This window comes from Cylas formicarius, unplaced genomic scaffold (genome assembly GCF_029955315.1).
Source record: "Cylas formicarius isolate icCylForm1 unplaced genomic scaffold, icCylForm1.1 PGA_scaffold_6__28_contigs__length_40554024, whole genome shotgun sequence".
Classification (NCBI taxonomy): Eukaryota; Metazoa; Arthropoda; class Insecta; order Coleoptera; family Brentidae; genus Cylas; species Cylas formicarius.
In genome coordinates, this window is record NW_026844347.1 from 1,153,305 (window position 1) to 1,159,304 (window position 6,000).

Below are 6,000 nucleotides of genomic sequence, written 5' to 3' on the forward strand. Positions count from 1 at the left end.
AATGATGCAGTAACAAACTCTAATATTAATAACACCATAATTAAAAACAATTACAAGTACTTTATGAATATACGCTATTTATAACTTATAGAAACGGAATGCAATAACCCAACCTTTATCACAATCCTTGTTATAATAAGAGTGACAGAAACTTCCACAATACGCCAAAATTAATTAAATAATTGCATATTTAGGTCCACTGAACAGATTTTTTTATTATATCACAAGAAATCTATTATAAGAAGATGTATTCTTTTATATTTTGTGATAATTCATTAAACTCAGAAGAAGAATCCCAAAAAAATATGGCACTATGATCTGGTATTGAAAGTGCGCATTGCAAAAACAAGATCTGATTTATATTTTCATGGTTTCTTTATAACTTTGTATGTATATCTACACTGATCATGTTTTGCTTAACCGTGGAACAGCCAACGGTATAGTTCTTCCAAATATGGCAGTCTATCATATGAAAATAAAACTTTTCATATTTTGTTCCTCAGAATTTTGAATTAATATATTTAACGCCAATTTGTTATAAAATTGCGTCAATGGTAAGAACAGATAATAAACCATTTTACGTTTCAACGAGCGGCCTAAAATATAAATAACCGCAGCCATGAGGAATTAATTAGACGTTTATTAAGAGAGAGAGTGTAATTACGAGGCGCTTTGCCGCGTGGTGGGGACGCCCCCTAATTCCGGCCAACGTAGACGTAATTATTTTGATCCCCTCGATGCACGTAAACGATCACGTTTGATTGGCAGCCGAAAGAATGATTTCCCCGCCTATGACCCGGCTCTATTCTCCCATTCTATTGGTTGCATACGATAAAAGAGAGGGGAAATAAAATCAATTTAATGCCTTCAGTTGTTTTAGGTCCGATCGTAAAACAGACTGCTGTTGTGACATAATCGTCGGCCGGAGCGCCAATGCCGGGGGGATTACAAATTATTATTTCCCCCGTGAAGTCACGATGTGGGGGGGGGGGCGTACGGTTGGCCGCCCCCACGTATGCGTCCGATAAGGGCACAAAAGGAAAAAAAAACTGTGTTCTTGATGTACTAGAAATGAAGCTCTCTCGCTATGTCGCATTTTACGTGTTATCAAAAATCTAAACGAAGGACATGTTTGACGCAGCTTTGTTCGATTTTTTCATGAATTAGGTAGCTACATATTCTGTATAGGGTAAATCATATAGCAGCAGGATGATGTGGGGAACAAAAAATTGGGTCAATTAAAGATAAGAAATTATTTATTTAAGCTAAATTATTCGCTAAAAGTAGGTTTTAAAGTAGATATAGAATTATTTCATTACGAAGCTAATAGTAACTAAGAGAAAGGAGTACCTATATTAGCATATTATGAACAAGCGGAGATAAAGAAATTCATTATCACATATACCTTTTCTATAAACACTGGCTACTAAAGCACCGGAACGAAACGAAAGTAAGTCCCGAGAGTGTTTAATGAAGCTAACACAAAATAACTAGTACATTTTTATTCATTAAATTATGTTTATTGTCACATTTCTCGACCTTTCTCTTTCTCTCAAAGCATAGTCGGAATCCCTAAAGAATAGGGACCAACAACAATTGGGAAACCCCTAAACAGATAGCGGCAAAAAGTGGCTTCAATTTGGTTGATTTCCATACTACTAGGGACTAAACTGGTGAAATTTAGTTCAGTTCGTTTTGTTTAGGTACCTACTTATTTAGGCTGACAACCCTTGAACGCGGAGTTCTGACTCAATACCCAAAGCAATGCTCTTCGATTCATCTCCTTACCAGTAAGTGAGTATTAGGAGCTAAAATTAAGACAGTGGCATTTCAAATAGTTCTCCAAGAACTCCGACAAGCTGGACTTTGACTTTTAATCTATTATGACAAGGTACAAGGTACCAACCAAAATAATAATGGAGATATGTTTTAACTGACGAAGAAAAAGAAAGAAAAAAAAAGAATTCAATTTCAGCAATCGTCTTGCCGCAGGACGACGTTTTCTTAAAATGGTTATAACCATCGAGCGCTACAAACAATGGCCATTTCCATACACATAAAGATAACAGGAATGTCTTAACTTGAAGCATTAAACACGTACTTGAAGTAATTCAGATGCATCTAAACGGTGGTGGCGTTAAATGGCGTGGAGAAAATAAAAAAAGTTAGTTACTGCCGGATTGTTTGCAAAATTAAAAGAATTTAATGGTGTGGGAATTTTTAACGGGTCTTAATCTAAAACTCAAAAAAAAAATCGCCGCGGCAACATTAGGAACCTAATGTAAATGTGGTGTTTCCGTGCACGATGAGCACTAACCTTTACAGTAATTTCATTTACTATCAAGTGAAATTTCAAACTTTGGGTTTCTCATTTTAAATGGCCTCGAAGTCAACTACATCAGTTTTTGCAATTCGGTTTTAACACAGACAGCAGTAGTTTTAGCTAGAGAAATATTGTAGATGCGTATGACAATTTGTGGTTGCGCCAGCCAATGTGGATTACAGGTGTTACAGGCTTAAAATGGGAGACATATGTCATATAAATACATTTAATAATAATAATCATACTATAGCAACGGTAATAAAACTACAAAAGTTCCAAAACTCATATGCTTCCATCTGAACTTAAAGGGTTGACTTATGAGCGAGCAGATTCAAAAACGCAGAACCATACAGGGAATACCAACCAAAATAATCTTCGACACACATCGTCAATTGGCACTATATTTGTTATCTAAGTAGCATATATCAACAATGGCCGAAACTTAAGACACCACAACAAAAAAATTTCAATGGAAAGTACAATAAACTGCTTAGAAGAAACTTCTTACTCACTTCAGTAACTTTATGTCTTTATTAACATTTGTATTCTTAATGAACTGTAACAATAACGAAAAAGAAGAAAACATACCACCATATTATGTCTATCACCGCAAATGCGTACAAGAAAATTGAAAATTGAGTGCCGATAAGCTCAATTTAAATAATATCTTCCCAGACATTGTGCTGACGCTTATGGAAGATAAGAAGGTCATTATCATCGACGTAAGAATCCCACTGGCACAAAACATGACAAAGACTATGTATCTATTAGATAATATAGTGGCCGTAAGTACAGCGAAAATTGATACTGATGTGGACGGATATGACGGATATGACGGATATGACGGAACTTCAGTTTCCCAAGACTGCTATCAAATTATGGTCCTACTACTATGTTTAGTTTCTTTTTCATGTTCGGAGTCGAAGTTTTTATCATATAGCACAACGTTGTTTTATTTCTAAACTATATTAAAGGCAATAAGGAGAAACAGCTAACCGCAAGTACGTACAAATTTGTATATTATTGCTTTAGTAATGGAATAGTTATATCAAAATAGATTCTTGTTGTGTGAAAAAAATTTTAAGCACACAAATGAATTTAATACTAATTCTGAAGCGGATAATGCTGGATTTCTAATAAAAATCGATACCCAATTAATAGGAATGGATTAAAAACTAAAAAAAGACTTTTTGATTCTCAAAGAGATGGCTGGCTAAACATTTTCAATAATGTGAGCAACTGTATTTTTTATTAAACGAAATCGTTGCCAAATTTTCTTGTCATTCCATTTTATAAACTGATCAGAACATTCCCTCAAAGTCCGTGACATCCTAGAATTCATTACAACATTTATAAGGTCCAAAAAATCTTCATCGTCAGTTACGTCTTTGTTAAATTCGCATATTTTTATACATTTGAATAAATACAATCATAGTGATATCAACCAGCAAATACAAACGAAAATCTAATTCGGACCTTCCCTTGAACGTCGAATTTGGACTAATATGTACTGTTTATACCGCAACGTTTTTATTCTGAACTGCAGTTTAGGAGTGAACCACAGTTCACAGTGTTTATGCAACCGTACCCAAATTTGATACATTAACCTGCACTTTGCTTCATCCAAACTAAAAAGTGTCCAATTCAAAAAATGTCGACTACCGTGTTGGTTGTTGAAAACCACTAGGTTATGTGTGGATAAACTAATAGACAAAAATTGATACTAACAGTCATCAAAATCTGTTTTGCTGGACGCAAGCAGTATTGTTCGTGAGACCAAGGAAGACACTAGGTCTCCTTCCAAACGCATATGACTTTAATGGCCCACAGATTAGATAACAATTATAAACTACACAACACAATACATAGTGCCCTAAAAAATATACGCTCTGTTCCTTTAAGGGCATTAGGGAAATGGTCCTAGAAATAAAAAAAAAACGATATTTTATTTAGATTTTAAATATAAAATGTGGGTTTTAAAAATCAAGATGGCAATTATGCCCCTGGTTGATTTTAGATGGTTGTAGTAACAATGTTTTTTTTATGGTTAATTCAACTATAACAACCATGTCATTATTCGCAACACCGGAAACTGGCGGTAGAGAAAACACGTTTTTTTACTCCCTTCTCTATAATTTTCAATTACTTTAGTTAAGCGCGTTTCGCAGCATTTGGATGTTTTACCTAGGCTTGAATTTTGACGTTGTTTTGTAAAAATATACCAAAAAACTAATGATAAAGTATAGTATGCATCACGTTTGGTAAACATTATAAGCCAGTATGGAAAACACTCGCTCCTCTAATTCCAAAACAAACTCGTGACTAAAGTGCCGTTTACCGCACCGTTGTACTATTAAATTAAAAACATGCAGACAATCTAAGTAAACAACTGAAAAAAATATGAAACGATAAAATAACGATTAGTAAAAGAAATATTATCGATTGGAACAAATTTAACTACATTGTTATGGAAAATCAGCCCATAATATACTGTTAATTTAATGAATGGAACATACATTTGTAGGTGTTTGCTCAGTAATATTGTCTTCGAAGGAAATTCTATTCTTGGGTGGTCGCGATCTTAATGAGACATGTGAACACTTTAACATTTGCTTCGTACTGAATCATTCCGATCATATTATTTATCACCTAATTATATTAATAATACATTTCAAAAAGTTCACCAGCCCACTGCAATTAAAAACAGGATATATAAATTGTAATTATCGATACGGTTAACGACAGTTGAAGGTGTAAAAAATGAGCGATACCATGCGGGTTTTTGAAAGACTGTAAACAGCAATCAGCATATGGCATAGAAACAAAGTTAAAAACTACGTTATTAGTTACAAATTTTGAACGATTAAAGCTTTGCAAAAACTATGAAATACACTAATATATCTTATATCTTAGTTATAATAGCCATTCTTATTACCCATCTACTGATATAACTCGCATGGTTATTTATCAGGTATTAAAGGAAATAACACTTGAAAAGCAATTTTCTTTCTACACTGTCGACAGACTTAGTTCAAATTAGTTTCCAAAGGATGTTTAAAGTTATTAAAATTTAGTCCCATTCAAATATTAGAAGGTTTTGTGTAATGAAAAATTAAGTAAAAATGCAAGTCCCAATCAGATTTCAGTAAGACTTAATCGATTGTTAGGACGCAATCGGGTGTGAGGGTAATCTAGGTACCCCAATCAGGAAAAAAATAATTGCTCTGCCTGTCATAAAAATTAAAGCATTAAATCAATGTCCCAAATATTAGTCGGGATAGTCAAAAATATATGCAGAAACTTTCAGCAATATTCCATAAATTTACAATTCTGGAGTCGGATGATAGATTCACCAAACCAAACTAAAACATTATTCAATCACAATCATTTTTTTTTAATGGAATAGCCTGCATATTATTACAATTTTATATTCTATGAAACATCCGAAACTTCCGATGGTGGTAGGCATGGTCCCTAGGGTCAGACAGTCATGTCAGTGAATGTAGTCGTGTTGTTTTGCGAAAATATATTCAAAAACTAAGTAGAAAAAGTATAGTACGCAACACGTTCGGTAAACTTTTTTTACAGCACTCTTAATTCAAGGTGAAAAAGCTTACTTAATTATTTCTGCCATAGATAGATAGAAGATCTGAATTGATGATAACATACACTTCGCG